At 46.3% G+C, this 16,667-nt stretch overlaps 4 non-coding genes and 2 pseudogenes across 4 annotated transcripts; all 6 read left to right on the top strand.

Moving 5' to 3' along the window:
• Positions 1–2,072: 2,072 nt before the first annotated feature.
• Positions 2,073–2,263, top strand: LOC130325024 (U2 spliceosomal RNA). The gene has a single exon (XR_008869909.1). It is a non-coding gene; the product is annotated as a U2 spliceosomal RNA (small nuclear RNA).
• Positions 2,264–4,353: 2,090 nt separating this feature from the next.
• LOC130325113 (U2 spliceosomal RNA) lies at positions 4,354–4,514 on the top strand (annotated as a pseudogene).
• Positions 4,515–5,207: 693 nt separating this feature from the next.
• LOC130325102 (U2 spliceosomal RNA) lies at positions 5,208–5,391 on the top strand. Its single transcript, XR_008869979.1, has one exon. It is a non-coding gene; the product is annotated as a U2 spliceosomal RNA (small nuclear RNA).
• A 2,096-nt stretch (positions 5,392–7,487) lies between these two features.
• LOC130325117 (U2 spliceosomal RNA) lies at positions 7,488–7,705 on the top strand (annotated as a pseudogene).
• A 5,389-nt stretch (positions 7,706–13,094) lies between these two features.
• On the top strand, positions 13,095–13,280 carry LOC130325089 (U2 spliceosomal RNA). The gene has a single exon (XR_008869968.1). It is a non-coding gene; the product is annotated as a U2 spliceosomal RNA (small nuclear RNA).
• Positions 13,281–15,370: 2,090 nt separating this feature from the next.
• On the top strand, positions 15,371–15,561 carry LOC130325082 (U2 spliceosomal RNA). The gene has a single exon (XR_008869962.1). It is a non-coding gene; the product is annotated as a U2 spliceosomal RNA (small nuclear RNA).
• The last annotated feature ends 1,106 nt before the right edge of the window (positions 15,562–16,667 follow it).

The raw sequence follows: 16,667 nt of genomic DNA, 5'->3' as shown, positions 1-16,667 counted from the left end.
TTAAAAAGAAAGATTCCTACTTTCATTGCTACCTGCTTGCTGGCTAGCCAGCTAGCCAGCCCTGTGGGCCTTGCTGCTGCTGCAGCCAAAAAACAAAAGGTGGTGCTGCTGCTGCTTCTGCTGCTTCTGCTTCTGCTTGTGTCTGGCCCCTGTTGGAGCGTCCAGGCACAGGACTTCTGCTGCTGCTGACTAAATGGCCTCCTTAATTGGATCATTTGAGTAGCCAGCACACCTGTGCAGGTAGGGCATGACATGATAGGCAGCTGCCTTGATAGCGGGTGGGTGCTGAATGTTCCTAATTGACAAAATAAGATTAATGCTTATGAAGAAATATAAAATCTCATCCCTTCCCCAATATCGCGCCACACCCCTACCCCTTAATTCCCTGGTTGAACTTGATGGACATATGTCTTTTTTCGACCGTACTAACTATGTAACTATGTAACATAACATGGGGGGGGGGGGGGGGGTCTCCTGGCTGTTCACACAGGTGTGTCATTGCTGTACATTGACCATGCATTGCTTCTGTGGTATTGCAAAGGCAAAGACAAATGCTTCCAGCCATCCATTGCACTAATGGATTGGTCATCAGCTGGCTGTCTATGTCCCGCATCAATATAGACCAAAGTACAGAGGGTTAGGCTATGCTATTGTGCACCTACCTGATGCATCAGAAGGTGCGAGGCCCTTGCTAAATTCTGTGCACAGACTTTGAGATCTATGCTTTAGACTGTATCTAAACCTGCTCCAACATGGACTGACATTCTGGCCTACTTTCAGCCGATGCGACTTGTCTGTCGCTGAACAGTCGCTTTTTATGTATTCAGCACCTATGTATAATGTTGTAAAAATGCTCTAGAAGCTAAAGTCGCAGAAATGTCACACATATTTGGCCTGCAACTTTCTGTGCGACAAATTCAGACAGGAAAAATCAGTATAAATCCTTAGAAAATTATCCCCCAGTGTCTCCATCTGCTGGCAGTATTGAATAAGCATTGCTGCACTGATGGGGTATGCATTAGACGAAAAAAAAGAAGAAAAAGAAGAATAATACGCCCAGAAAAGAGGCGAAAAGGAGAAAAACGTAAAAAAACGTGAAAAAAAAGTAAGAGGAAGAGAAGGGAAAAAAAGGTGGAAATGGGTTTAAAAGTGATTTCGGCGGAGAAATATATATATATATATATATATATATATATATATGCGCACACACACACATAGATATAAACGTATTCTCCGTTGAGATATTGCAGCCGCTGCTGTGTCCAGGCCCAGGAGCCTTAGCACTGTGCTGTGATGTCACTCAATACCACTGACATCACTAGGTGTAAACAACATCTCTCCTTTGCTGTGTATGTGACTATGGAGCTGTTTGGTGATGTCGTCTATTACGGCCTTCATAGAAGCAACAGGAGATTGTTGCATCCATCTTGAACCCTCAGAACTACAGTGCTATGATGTCACTCACTTCCACAGGCCTTGCAGAGTGTAAACAACAACAACCCAGCTTTGTTGTGTATGTAACCATAGGGATTTGTGATGTCACCTAGAACCTTCACAGCAGCGACAGCTTTATGAGGAGCATCAGCACTGCTCTGCCTGAGCAGAACCATCACCGCCATGGGTTGTCAAATAACCCGGATTTAACCCACACAGGTAAGTCCAATGGGGTGCAGGCATGTCCTCTATGCTTACAGCTTCCCGTGGGTGTTGGTTTGATACCGTTTGGGGACAGCCAAGGAGGCATCTGCAGGCAACAAAGGTAGGTGTGTGCTTGTGTGTGTGTTTCCTATGCAGATCCTAAGCCCAGTGTCACATGCAAGTAGGAGGAGTAAGAAGGGTTCCTGGCAAATCCGGGTTATGGATTGCATTTAAAAAGGCCCCGTGGGAGTGCAATGGGCCCCTGTCTTGCTGCTTAGCAATAATGGTATGGGTTTAGGTTCTGCTGTGTGTACTGGTGGTTGACTGCCCCCCAGCCCAGAGTGTGCATGGAAAATTGTCTGGCAGCCTCCCTGACAGCAAGCAGTGATAGTGCCCATGAAGGGGACCTTGTTGGGCCCGCCCCTTTCACGGTTATCGCTTCTCGGCCTTTTGGCTAAGATCAAGTGTAGTATCTGTTCTTATCAGTTTAATATCTGATACGTCCCCTATCTGGGGACCATATATTAAATGGATTTTTGAGAACGGGGGCCGATTTCGAAGCTTGCTTCCGTCGCCCTATGCATTGACCCGATATGGCAGTATCTTCGGGTACAGTGCACCACCCCCTTACAGGGTTAAAAAGAAAGATTCCTACTTTCATTGCTACCTGCTTGCTGGCTAGCCAGCTAGCCAGCCCTGTGGGCCTTGCTGCTGCTGCAGCCAAAAAACAAAAGGTGGTGCTGCTGCTGCTTCTGCTGCTTCTGCTTCTGCTTGTGTCTGGCCCCTGTTGGAGCGTCCAGGCACAGGACTTCTGCTGCTGCTGACTAAATGGCCTCCTTAATTGGATCATTTGAGTAGCCAGCACACCTGTGCAGGTAGGGCATGACATGATAGGCAGCTGCCTTGATAGCGGGTGGGTGCTGAATGTTCCTAATTGACAAAATAAGATTAATGCTTATGAAGAAATATAAAATCTCATCCCTTCCCCAATATCGCGCCACACCCCTACCCCTTAATTCCCTGGTTGAACTTGATGGACATATGTCTTTTTTCGACCGTACTAACTATGTAACTATGTAACATAACATGGGGGGGGGGGGGTCTCCTGGCTGTTCACACAGGTGTGTCATTGCTGTACATTGACCATGCATTGCTTCTGTGGTATTGCAAAGGCAAAGACAAATGCTTCCAGCCATCCATTGCACTAATGGATTGGTCATCAGCTGGCTGTCTATGTCCCGCATCAATATAGACCAAAGTACAGAGGGTTAGGCTATGCTATTGTGCACCTACCTGATGCATCAGAAGGTGCGAGGCCCTTGCTAAATTCTGTGCACAGACTTTGAGATCTATGCTTTAGACTGTATCTAAACCTGCTCCAACATGGACTGACATTCTGGCCTACTTTCAGCCGATGCGACTTGTCTGTCGCTGAACAGTCGCTTTTTATGTGTTCAGCACCTATGTATAATGTTGTAAAAATGCTCTAGAAGCTAAAGTCGCAGAAATGTCACACATATTTGGCCTGCAACTTTCTGTGCGACAAATTCAGACAGGAAAAATCAGTATAAATCCTTAGAAAATTATCCCCCAGTGTCTCCATCTGCTGGCAGTATTGAATAAGCATTGCTGCACTGATGGGGTATGCATTAGACGAAAAAAAAGAAGAAAAAGAAGAATAATACGCCCAGAAAAGAGGCGAAAAGGAGAAAAACGTAAAAAAACGTGAAAAAAAAGTAAGAGGAAGAGAAGGGAAAAAAAGGTGGAAATGGGTTTAAAAGTGATTTCGGCGGAGAAATATATATATATATATATATATATATATATATATATATATATATATGCGCACACACACACATAGATATAAACGTATTCTCCGTTGAGATATTGCAGCCGCTGCTGTGTCCAGGCCCAGGAGCCTTAGCACTGTGCTGTGATGTCACTCAATACCACTGACATCACTAGGTGTAAACAACATCTCTCCTTTGCTGTGTATGTGACTATGGAGCTGTTTGGTGATGTCGTCTATTACGGCCTTCATAGAAGCAACAGGAGATTGTTGCATCCATCTTGAACCCTCAGAACTACAGTGCTATGATGTCACTCACTTCCACAGGCCTTGCAGAGTGTAAACAACAACAACCCAGCTTTGTTGTGTATGTAACCATAGGGATTTGTGATGTCACCTAGAACCTTCACAGCAGCGACAGCTTTATGAGGAGCATCAGCACTGCTCTGCCTGAGCAGAACCATCACCGCCATAGGTTGTCAAATAACCCGGATTTAACCCACACAGGTAAGTCCAATGGGGTGCAGGCATGTCCTCTATGCTTACAGCTTCCCGTGGGTGTTGGTTTGATACCGTTTGGGGACAGCCAAGGAGGCATCTGCAGGCAACAAAGGTAGGTGTGTGCTTGTGTGTGTGTTTCCTATGCAGATCCTAAGCCCAGTGTCACATGCAAGTAGGAGGAGTAAGAAGGGTTCCTGGCAAATCCGGGTTATGGATTGCATTTAAAAAGGCCCCGTGGGAGTGCAATGGGCCCCTGTCTTGCTGCTTAGCAATAATGGTATGGGTTTAGGTTCTGCTGTGTGTACTGGTGGTTGACTGCCCCCCAGCCCAGAGTGTGCATGGAAAATTGTCTGGCAGCCTCCCTGACAGCAAGCAGTGATAGTGCCCATGAAGGGGACCTTGTTGGGCCCGCCCCTTTCACGGTTATCGCTTCTCGGCCTTTTGGCTAAGATCAAGTGTAGTATCTGTTCTTATCAGTTTTTCATGCTGGTGGGGATGGGTGCTGCATGGAGGATGCAGGTGTACCAGGGCTTTCCGGGGCTGGTTCTGAGGAATCAGCTCGACGGCTGCCCCGATGTGACCTGTTCCCTCCGGGTCTCGCCATGAGGCTGAGAGGGTCTAGAGCCGAGGTACTTTTGTGCCTCGGGGAGTGGTGACCCCGAGGTGCCGAAACTCACTGGGAGGATAGACTCACTGAGTTGAAGCACGGGCACCATAATCTCTTCACCTTGTGGCACTCACCTCTTGATTCCCGGCCTTCTGGCTAGGATCAGAGAAATTTTTATAGATCCGGCCGGATGTCCGGGCAGTATATCTGCACACATTCACTTATTTATTTCTTTTTTGTCTCACTGTGTCACTTTTTGCGTGTTGTGTGTTCACAGGATTGGTCAGGATGCGGTAGCCCTTCTGGGTGTCCCTCCTGGCGGTCTAGGGGAGGTGTGTGTGGCCATTAGGTTCCGCACCTCCCTGCAAACACCCCGGGTACTCCTGCTTTTGCAGGGTACCTACCGTAATCGGCTCTGCGGGCAGATACCTTGGCTAACGCCAAGGGGGATGCCGGGAGCATTTGTGGTCCCCTAGTAGCTTCGGCGAAAAGGGACATCGAACCTGGAACCTCGCAGGTACCTTTTGGTCCGGAGGCGAAGGGTAAGGTTTGTTGGGGGGCCTCTCTCCTATCGGAGAAGGGCTTGCGATAGACCGCATCCTTTGTGCACGTTTTTTTAGTGTAACACGTTTGCACTTTTTCTTGCACTTTGGGTGAATCGAAAGCACGTTCCTCGGCTTTAGATAAAAAAAAAAAAAAAAAATCTGTTCTTATCAGTTTAATATCTGATACGTCCCCTATCTGGGGACCATATATTAAATGGATTTTTGAGAACGGGGGCCGATTTCGAAGCTTGCTTCCGTCGCCCTATGCATTGACCCGATATGGCAGTATCTTCGGGTACAGTGCACCACCCCCTTACAGGGTTAAAAAGAAAGATTCCTACTTTCATTGCTACCTGCTTGCTGGCTAGCCAGCTAGCCAGCCCTGTGGGCCTTGCTGCTGCTGCAGCCAAAAAACAAAAGGTGGTGCTGCTGCTGCTTCTGCTGCTTCTGCTTCTGCTTGTGTCTGGCCCCTGTTGGAGCGTCCAGGCACAGGACTTCTGCTGCTGCTGACTAAATGGCCTCCTTAATTGGATCATTTGAGTAGCCAGCACACCTGTGCAGGTAGGGCATGACATGATAGGCAGCTGCCTTGATAGCGGGTGGGTGCTGAATGTTCCTAATTGACAAAATAAGATTAATGCTTATGAAGAAATATAAAATCTCATCCCTTCCCCAATATCGCGCCACACCCCTACCCCTTAATTCCCTGGTTGAACTTGATGGACATATGTCTTTTTTCGACCGTACTAACTATGTAACTATGTAACATAACATGGGGGGGGGGGGTCTCCTGGCTGTTCACACAGGTGTGTCATTGCTGTACATTGACCATGCATTGCTTCTGTGGTATTGCAAAGGCAAAGACAAATGCTTCCAGCCATCCATTGCACTAATGGATTGGTCATCAGCTGGCTGTCTATGTCCCGCATCAATATAGACCAAAGTACAGAGGGTTAGGCTATGCTATTGTGCACCTACCTGATGCATCAGAAGGTGCGAGGCCCTTGCTAAATTCTGTGCACAGACTTTGAGATCTATGCTTTAGACTGTATCTAAACCTGCTCCAACATGGACTGACATTCTGGCCTACTTTCAGCCGATGCGACTTGTCTGTCGCTGAACAGTCGCTTTTTATGTATTCAGCACCTATGTATAATGTTGTAAAAATGCTCTAGAAGCTAAAGTCGCAGAAATGTCACACATATTTGGCCTGCAACTTTCTGTGCGACAAATTCAGACAGGAAAAATCAGTATAAATCCTTAGAAAATTATCCCCCAGTGTCTCCATCTGCTGGCAGTATTGAATAAGCATTGCTGCACTGATGGGGTATGCATTAGACGAAAAAAAAGAAGAAAAAGAAGAATAATACGCCCAGAAAAGAGGCGAAAAGGAGAAAAACGTAAAAAAACGTGAAAAAAAAGTAAGAGGAAGAGAAGGGAAAAAAAAGGTGGAAATGGGTTTAAAAGTGATTTCGGCGGAGAAATATGTATATATATATATATATATATATATATATATATATATATATATATATGCGCACACACACACATAGATATAAACGTATTCTCCGTTGAGATATTGCAGCCGCTGCTGTGTCCAGGCCCAGGAGCCTTAGCACTGTGCTGTGATGTCACTCAATACCACTGACATCACTAGGTGTAAACAACATCTCTCCTTTGCTGTGTATGTGACTATGGAGCTGTTTGGTGATGTCGTCTATTACGGCCTTCATAGAAGCAACAGGAGATTGTTGCATCCATCTTGAACCCTCAGAACTACAGTGCTATGATGTCACTCACTTCCACAGGCCTTGCAGAGTGTAAACAACAACAACCCAGCTTTGTTGTGTATGTAACCATAGGGATTTGTGATGTCACCTAGAACCTTCACAGCAGCGACAGCTTTATGAGGAGCATCAGCACTGCTCTGCCTGAGCAGAACCATCACCGCCATAGGTTGTCAAATAACCCGGATTTAACCCACACAGGTAAGTCCAATGGGGTGCAGGCATGTCCTCTATGCTTACAGCTTCCCGTGGGTGTTGGTTTGATACCGTTTGGGGACAGCCAAGGAGGCATCTGCAGGCAACAAAGGTAGGTGTGTGCTTGTGTGTGTGTTTCCTATGCAGATCCTAAGCCCAGTGTCACATGCAAGTAGGAGGAGTAAGAAGGGTTCCTGGCAAATCCGGGTTATGGATTGCATTTAAAAAGGCCCCGTGGGAGTGCAATGGGCCCCTGTCTTGCTGCTTAGCAATAATGGTATGGGTTTAGGTTCTGCTGTGTGTACTGGTGGTTGACTGCCCCCCAGCCCAGAGTGTGCATGGAAAATTGTCTGGCAGCCTCCCTGACAGCAAGCAGTGATAGTGCCCATGAAGGGGACCTTGTTGGGCCCGCCCCTTTCACGGTTATCGCTTCTCGGCCTTTTGGCTAAGATCAAGTGTAGTATCTGCATTTGGTCTGGTCGGAAGGTGTCTGTGGTACCCCGCTTCTCGGCCTTGGGGGATTGTCTCTCCTTACGGAGGGACTTCACCCCCTTGCTGCTATTGGGGAGCGGGCTTAGTCCACAGACAACGGGTTGCGATCCCCCTGTCTCTGGGACCTTGTGTCTCAGAAGGCATTTTCGGTACGTTGAGCGTTACCTGTAGCTTCGGAAGCACCTAGGGTACCCCCGACCTCTGCCTTGGGTAAGGGTTCAGCTTTTATAGCGGGATTCCGAGCCCCTGCTGCTATTGGGGAAGGGGCTTAGTCCCTGGGTGTGGAAGATGCCGTTCTCCTGGGCTTTCCCCTCTGGGGAAATGTCGATGCGAAATACCATCCGCATAGAGGTGTCGGAGAGCCATCGTCAGTTGAAGAACCTCCGCTTCATTGCGGAGGTGATTCTTCTTGACTACTTCCGCCTCAATAGGGAGGACATCCTGTGTCTAAATGACCAGGAAAGCCGTGGCCTGTATACCGTCACCTTCACGGCCACGGCGTGTTGCGATAACATCTATGCAACCTTGTCTGGTGCGGACCAGAGGGACGATCGACTCGACGGTCTTTCGTTCCAGTTCCTCTATGGTGAGGAACATATACCGTTGGTGGTGGCTATGCACAGCCCTCATGTGACCACGGAGGATATAGCCACTTTTCTTCGACGATACTGCGAAGAGGTGCGATTCGCAAACAAAATCTTGAACTCCGTGCGGTTCTGGAACGGCAAGAGGAAGTTCTGGGTCAAGCTCCGTAAGGATCCCGGTGGTATTGGGGGTCTTTGCCATCCGCCCCCAAATTTTGCCATCGGGAGAGTTCGGGGCTTCCTGTTCTATCCTCAAATGCCTATGTATTGCCGAAATTGCTTGAGGTTTGGCCACACCCAGGAGACCTGCGGCGCGGAGCGTGTGATTCGCTGCAATAGGTGTGGCCAAGAAGGTCACATAGCCTCAAGATGTAGCCATACGATAAGGTGCAACCTCTGCGGAGAGGAAAATCACGATTTTAATTCCTGTCCCCATAAAGCAAAAACTACGATGGGTGGGTCAAGGCTGGGCCCACCCAAAGAGGGGACAGGACAAAAGACGTCCTTTTTTAAGATGCCCAAACCCCAGATGGCAGGTACTGATGGGTCCAGGCCCAAGACCTCTGGTGCTCCATCGGGGGGCCCACCGGTGGTAGTGCTAGGGGGAGGCCATGGGGATTCCACGAAGCCCGGGCGGGTGATCGAGTTTACTGCCCGGGAAATTGAAAGACGTCGATCGACTTCCTACCTGGCTCAAGAGCCCGCCAAAACTTCTGAAGGGGGCTCACCTGTGGCGGGTGGCAGCCGACGGGCCTCGGTGGGGGCAGAGGTGGACCCAAAATTGCAGCATAAGCCAGGTACTGGCTTGGCCCAGGGTCGCCCTGCTCCGGACGAAGAGGCCCCGGTGAAAGCCCGCCGGAAGGGGAGCCAGGTGGCCAGGTCTGAGCCCGGTCCTGTTACTCCGCCTATACAGGACAGGGCCAAGAAGACAAGTGGCACCAAACCAGGGTTTGCTGCCCCGCCAGCAGTGGACCCGGTGGGTAAAACTGGCCATCGTCGATCGATGGGGAAGTTGGAGCAACAGTCCTCAGCAACGCTTGCTGGGGAACAAGCGATGAAAACTTCCCAAGGTAGCGGCAAAGGTTCCGGAAAAGAGGCCTCACAGGCCCCTGTGCAGCAGTTCCAGTCGTCAAAAGATGAAAGAAGACGCAGATCCATCAGCCGGGGGCCAGAGATTACATCGAGTGAGAGCAACACAGAGGATATGGACAGCAGTGTGACATTTAAAAGACAAAGAGAAGAAGAAGAGGAAGACATTCAAAGGAAAGCGGCGTGCCGTAGTTCGGACGAGAGCGAGCTCAGGGTCGGGGCATCATCGATCTCAAGCTCCGACCCTCAGAACATCAAGGAGCTGATGACCCCGCAGGCGGGGGATGACGGTACGCAGCTTATTATTGACTTTGATTCTCCAAGCACGGACTCTCCATAAACTATGCCTATCCCTGTAAAAATTGCCTCACTCAATGTGAGGTCCTTAAAGAGCCCTGATCGCAGGGCTGCTTTATTTTCTTATCTAGAGACATGTGACTTTGACCTTTGCCTGCTACAAGAATGTGGAATCCCTAGTAAAATGGACTATAAAGACTTAAAAGAAGACTGGAAGCTGGGCCCATCCATATGGTCCGGTGCAAATGACTGTCGTTCTGTGGGTGTTGGGCTGCTCTGCCGAGGCCAGTCCTTTTCTATTCATACAGTAACTGAGATTGTGCCTGGCAGAGCTCTTTTAATTCATCTATATTTTAATGGACTTTTAATTCGTGTTTTAAATGTGTATGCCCCTCCTGATAAACAGGAGCGGGCAGAACTATTTGAAATTGTACCACTGTTTTGTGTTGGGTCTTCCCCCCTGCTGGTGGGAGGTGATTTTAACTGCATACGTGATGGGGAACACCGGCAGGGTGGGGATATTAATCGTAAAGACCGCACTTCTTACCTGCTTAAAAATTTTATTGATGATTTTAATTTGAAAGATTGCTGGAAGGATCTCTTGCCGGAGGACCCGGGCGCCACATGGTCCAATGGAAGAGTGAGCTCCAGAATCGATTTTATTTTTTCCTCTAGAGCTTTTAAACCCCTGAAATGCACGCTCGAGCAGAATATCTTCTCTGATCATAAGCTCCTCTTGGTGGGCCTGGAGCTAGAGGGGGAGCAAAAAGCAAAAAGGGGCCTCTGGAGATTAAACACCACACTCCTAGAGGACCCTGAGATAAAAGAGGAGTTTGTGCGGACCTACCAATGCTGGCAATCACAAAGAAAACCCCACGAGCCTATGCTGCACTGGTGGGAGGGCACCAAATCTAAAATCAGATTTTTTTTTATCAAAGCAGGTAAGAAGAAGGCAAAAATGGAAAAACAGTGGTTTTATGTTCTTAACATGCGTTTAAATGTACTTTTTAAATTGAAAGAAGCTGGTATGGATGTAGAAAATGATATTTTAAACCTTAAAACTGAAATAAAACATGCCATAGAAAAGAAAGGGAAACAAATCATTTTTAACTCACATGTGCAGCACCTGGAGGAGGGCGAGAAATGTTCCCGTTTCTTTTTTAAAAAAGTGATGAATAGGAGGGATATCATCCAAAACCTTGAGGGTGAATCCACTCCAAAAGGCATGTTAGATGCAGTTTTTAACTTCTACCAGCTTCTTTTTAATAAGAAAGATCTTAATCCATCCTTTTTAGAACATGTTCTTAATTCCCTTGATTTTAAGCTAGATGTTTTAGACCAGGAGGTTTTATCCCGTGATCTTAACTTAGATGAACTTTTATTTGTTTTTAAAAGTTTTTCTAGTGGGAAGGCCCCTGGGGAAGATGGTTTACCCATCGAATTTTATTTAGCTTTTTGGGATATTTTAAAGGATGATATGGTTTTATTGTATAAAGAAACTTTTATTGTTAATGAACTTCCCCCTTCCTGGAGGAGGGGGATTGTATCATTACTTTTTAAAAAGGGTGAAAAGGATATGCTAAAAAATTGGCGCCCCATCACACTTTTAAATGTCGATTATAAAGTTTTAGCCAAGTTATTAGCTGTCCGTTTTAAACCTTTTATTCATAAATTAATTCACCCAAATCAGGTTTGTGGGGTACCTGGAAGGTCTATAGCTGAATCCCTAAATATTTTAAGAGATGTTTTATGGTATTTTAAGGATAGAAATCAAACTGTAGCAATTTTATCCTTAGACTTTGAAAAAGCCTTTGATAGGGTCTCCCATGAATACCTGTTTTTAGTTCTTAAAAAGATGGCAGTGCCTGAAACGATTTTAAGCCGAATCATGCTTTTATACCGATCCTGTTTTAGTCAAGTCTCTGTTAATGGCTTTTTAACCAGCGGTGTTCCTCTTTTATCAGGTGTCAAACAGGGCTGCCCCCTGTCCCCACTCCTTTTTATTTGCGCAATCGAACCACTGATGGCCCTCCTCAGAAAAGACCGGGTAGTAAGAGGCGTACCGATACCTGGTGGAGGAGGGACCCATCTAAAGGTGTTGGGGTACATGGATGATGTCACCATACTGTGCCCGGACTCTCCATCCATGAGGGGGGCATTGAGGAACACCAGCTATTTCTGCGAGGTCTCTGGTTTTAAGCTAAACACAGATAAATGTGACTGTTTTTATATTGGCTCCTGGGATTCATCCATCACCCCAGGAGTTACAATGCAACAGGATCAAATTAAAGTTTTAGGTATTGTTTTTAACCAGGTCAATGATGGGAGCCCTAACTGGGATTCAGCTATAGCTAAGATGGAGAAGAAGATTTTAATGTGGAATCTTAGAAACCTTACCATGGAGGGGAAGATTTTAATAATAAAGATGGTTTTACTCCCTATTATGCTATACATTGCCATGGTATTTCCTCCATCTATTTTATACATTAAAAAAGTAACTAGAATTGTTTTTACTTTTTTATGGGGTTCAAAAATGGAGAAATTAAAGCGTGATTTTATGTACAAAAGTAAAGATAATGGCGGGAAAGATGTTCCTAACCTTTTTACTTTCTTTTACATAAAGTATTTCTGTTTCTGTTTTAAAATTATTAAATCCGATGGCATTTTTAGCTGCTTTTTAAGGTACGCTGCGGGCATGGTTTTTAAAAGATGGTTGTGCATCCCTCTGAACGCTCCGGTGCTTCTGTGTCCCCCAAAACATTATGTGGTGTTGGAAAAGACAGTCAGGCTCCTAGGTCTCCAAGATTTGGAGCCTGACATACTGGGGGACCAGAGAAAGGTATCAAAGGTCCTCAGGCGGAGTGAGGTTACCCTGGCAGTGTCCAATTTCACACAGGCAAGATCCAAAAAGGTATGGCGGAACGTGTACGGGAAGTTTCTGGCGAATGTACACAGGGATCTTGCCTGGGCAATCGTCCACCAGTGCCTCCCTACTCGTGAGTTCCAGCACAGGCGAGGACTGGTGGCGAGAGCCAAGTGCCCGAGAGATGGCTGCGGAGTGGACGAAACGGTGCTGCACATATTTTGGAACTGCCCTTTTGCACGGGAGCTTTGGAGGAAGGTAGGCCCACTTTTGAAGTGGGCCTGCGGCCTAAAAGATTTTAATCACGAATGTGTCTTTTACGGTCTTTTTAACTGCCCCAATTTTAAACAGCAGATGATCTGCTGGATGATTATTAATTGTTTTAAAAATGCCATCTGGAAAGTTAGGAACATCTTACTTTTTAAACATGATTTTATTGATGTTAAAAACTGTATAAAGCTGGCCCTGAGTGAGATGTACAACTATTACCTAAGAGACAAGAAACAGTTGGGGGCCAGCGAGGCAGCATCCATGTGGTGTCTGCCTCTATGGAACGAAATAACAATATAATCAGTTTTTATGACATTTGTATAATGTTTTATCCTGCCATTTTTATTTTTTCTCCTTTTATTACTGGTTTTATTATTTGTATTTTAAAACTTTTGTGAACCTTTTAATATTTTGCATTTTAAATTTTGTATGGTTTCTTATTTATTCAATAAAATTTTGTTGAAACCTTATCTGTTCTTATCAGTTTAATATCTGATACGTCCCCTATCTGGGGACCATATATTAAATGGATTTTTGAGAACGGGGGCCGATTTCGAAGCTTGCTTCCGTCGCCCTATGCATTGACCCGATATGGCAGTATCTTCGGGTACAGTGCACCACCCCCTTACAGGGTTAAAAAGAAAGATTCCTACTTTCATTGCTACCTGCTTGCTGGCTAGCCAGCTAGCCAGCCCTGTGGGCCTTGCTGCTGCTGCAGCCAAAAAACAAAAGGTGGTGCTGCTGCTGCTTCTGCTGCTTCTGCTTCTGCTTGTGTCTGGCCCCTGTTGGAGCGTCCAGGCACAGGACTTCTGCTGCTGCTGACTAAATGGCCTCCTTAATTGGATCATTTGAGTAGCCAGCACACCTGTGCAGGTAGGGCATGACATGATAGGCAGCTGCCTTGATAGCGGGTGGGTGCTGAATGTTCCTAATTGACAAAATAAGATTAATGCTTATGAAGAAATATAAAATCTCATCCCTTCCCCAATATCGCGCCACACCCCTACCCCTTAATTCCCTGGTTGAACTTGATGGACATATGTCTTTTTTCGACCGTACTAACTATGTAACTATGTAACATAACATGGGGGGGGGGGGGTCTCCTGGCTGTTCACACAGGTGTGTCATTGCTGTACATTGACCATGCATTGCTTCTGTGGTATTGCAAAGGCAAAGACAAATGCTTCCAGCCATCCATTGCACTAATGGATTGGTCATCAGCTGGCTGTCTATGTCCCGCATCAATATAGACCAAAGTACAGAGGGTTAGGCTATGCTATTGTGCACCTACCTGATGCATCAGAAGGTGCGAGGCCCTTGCTAAATTCTGTGCACAGACTTTGAGATCTATGCTTTAGACTGTATCTAAACCTGCTCCAACATGGACTGACATTCTGGCCTACTTTCAGCCGATGCGACTTGTCTGTCGCTGAACAGTCGCTTTTTATGTATTCAGCACCTATGTATAATGTTGTAAAAATGCTCTAGAAGCTAAAGTCGCAGAAATGTCACACATATTTGGCCTGCAACTTTCTGTGCGACAAATTCAGACAGGAAAAATCAGTATAAATCCTTAGAAAATTATCCCCCAGTGTCTCCATCTGCTGGCAGTATTGAATAAGCATTGCTGCACTGATGGGGTATGCATTAGACGAAAAAAAAGAAGAAAAAGAAGAATAATACGCCCAGAAAAGAGGCGAAAAGGAGAAAAACGTAAAAAAACGTGAAAAAAAAGTAAGAGGAAGAGAAGGGAAAAAAAGGTGGAAATGGGTTTAAAAGTGATTTCGGCGGAGAAATATATATATATATATATATATATATATATATATATATATATATATGCGCACACACACACATAGATATAAACGTATTCTCCGTTGAGATATTGCAGCCGCTGCTGTGTCCAGGCCCAGGAGCCTTAGCACTGTGCTGTGATGTCACTCAATACCACTGACATCACTAGGTGTAAACAACATCTCTCCTTTGCTGTGTATGTGACTATGGAGCTGTTTGGTGATGTCGTCTATTACGGCCTTCATAGAAGCAACAGGAGATTGTTGCATCCATCTTGAACCCTCAGAACTACAGTGCTATGATGTCACTCACTTCCACAGGCCTTGCAGAGTGTAAACAACAACAACCCAGCTTTGTTGTGTATGTAACCATAGGGATTTGTGATGTCACCTAGAACCTTCACAGCAGCGACAGCTTTATGAGGAGCATCAGCACTGCTCTGCCTGAGCAGAACCATCACCGCCATAGGTTGTCAAATAACCCGGATTTAACCCACACAGGTAAGTCCAATGGGGTGCAGGCATGTCCTCTATGCTTACAGCTTCCCGTGGGTGTTGGTTTGATACCGTTTGGGGACAGCCAAGGAGGCATCTGCAGGCAACAAAGGTAGGTGTGTGCTTGTGTGTGTGTTTCCTATGCAGATCCTAAGCCCAGTGTCACATGCAAGTAGGAGGAGTAAGAAGGGTTCCTGGCAAATCCGGGTTATGGATTGCATTTAAAAAGGCCCCGTGGGAGTGCAATGGGCCCCTGTCTTGCTGCTTAGCAATAATGGTATGGGTTTAGGTTCTGCTGTGTGTACTGGTGGTTGACTGCCCCCCAGCCCAGAGTGTGCATGGAAAATTGTCTGGCAGCCTCCCTGACAGCAAGCAGTGATAGTGCCCATGAAGGGGACCTTGTTGGGCCCGCCCCTTTCACGGTTATCGCTTCTCGGCCTTTTGGCTAAGATCAAGTGTAGTGTCTGTTCTTATCAGTTTAATATCTGATACGTCCCCTATCTGGGGACCATATATTAAATGGATTTTTGAGAACGGGGGCCGATTTCGAAGCTTGCTTCCGTCGCCCTATGCATTGACCCGATATGGCAGTATCTTCGGGTACAGTGCACCACCCCCTTACAGGGTTAAAAAGAAAGATTCCTACTTTCATTGCTACCTGCTTGCTGGCTAGCCAGCTAGCCAGCCCTGTGGGCCTTGCTGCTGCTGCAGCCAAAAAACAAAAGGTGGTGCTGCTGCTGCTTCTGCTGCTTCTGCTTCTGCTTGTGTCTGGCCCCTGTTGGAGCGTCCAGGCACAGGACTTCTGCTGCTGCTGACTAAATGGCCTCCTTAATTGGATCATTTGAGTAGCCAGCACACCTGTGCAGGTAGGGCATGACATGATAGGCAGCTGCCTTGATAGCGGGTGGGTGCTGAATGTTCCTAATTGACAAAATAAGATTAATGCTTATGAAGAAATATAAAATCTCATCCCTTCCCCAATATCGCGCCACACCCCTACCCCTTAATTCCCTGGTTGAACTTGATGGACATATGTCTTTTTTCGACCGTACTAACTATGTAACTATGTAACATAACATGGGGGGGGGGGGGGGGTCTCCTGGCTGTTCACACAGGTGTGTCATTGCTGTACATTGACCATGCATTGCTTCTGTGGTATTGCAAAGGCAAAGACAAATGCTTCCAGCCATCCATTGCACTAATGGATTGGTCATCAGCTGGCTGTCTATGTCCCGCATCAATATAGACCAAAGTACAGAGGGTTAGGCTATGCTATTGTGCACCTACCTGATGCATCAGAAGGTGCGAGGCCCTTGCTAAATTCTGTGCACAGACTTTGAGATCTATGCTTTAGACTGTATCTAAACCTGCTCCAACATGGACTGACATTCTGGCCTACTTTCAGCCGATGCGACTTGTCTGTCGCTGAACAGTCGCTTTTTATGTATTCAGCACCTATGTATAATGTTGTAAAAATGCTCTAGAAGCTAAAGTCGCAGAAATGTCACACATATTTGGCCTGCAACTTTCTGTGCGACAAATTCAGACAGGAAAAATCAGTATAAATCCTTAGAAAATTATCCCCCAGTGTCTCCATCTGCTGGCAGTATTGAATAAGCATTGCTGCACTGATGGGGTATGCATTAGACGAAAAAAAAGAAGAAAAAGAAGAATAATACGCCCAGAAAAGAGGCGAAAAGGAGAAAAACGTAAAAAAACTTG

This window comes from Hyla sarda, unplaced genomic scaffold (genome assembly GCF_029499605.1).
Source record: "Hyla sarda isolate aHylSar1 unplaced genomic scaffold, aHylSar1.hap1 scaffold_270, whole genome shotgun sequence".
NCBI lineage: Eukaryota > Metazoa > Chordata > Amphibia > Anura > Hylidae > Hyla > Hyla sarda.
Note: the sequence above shows the minus strand (reverse complement) of the source record. Positions and strands in the feature narration are given on the sequence as shown.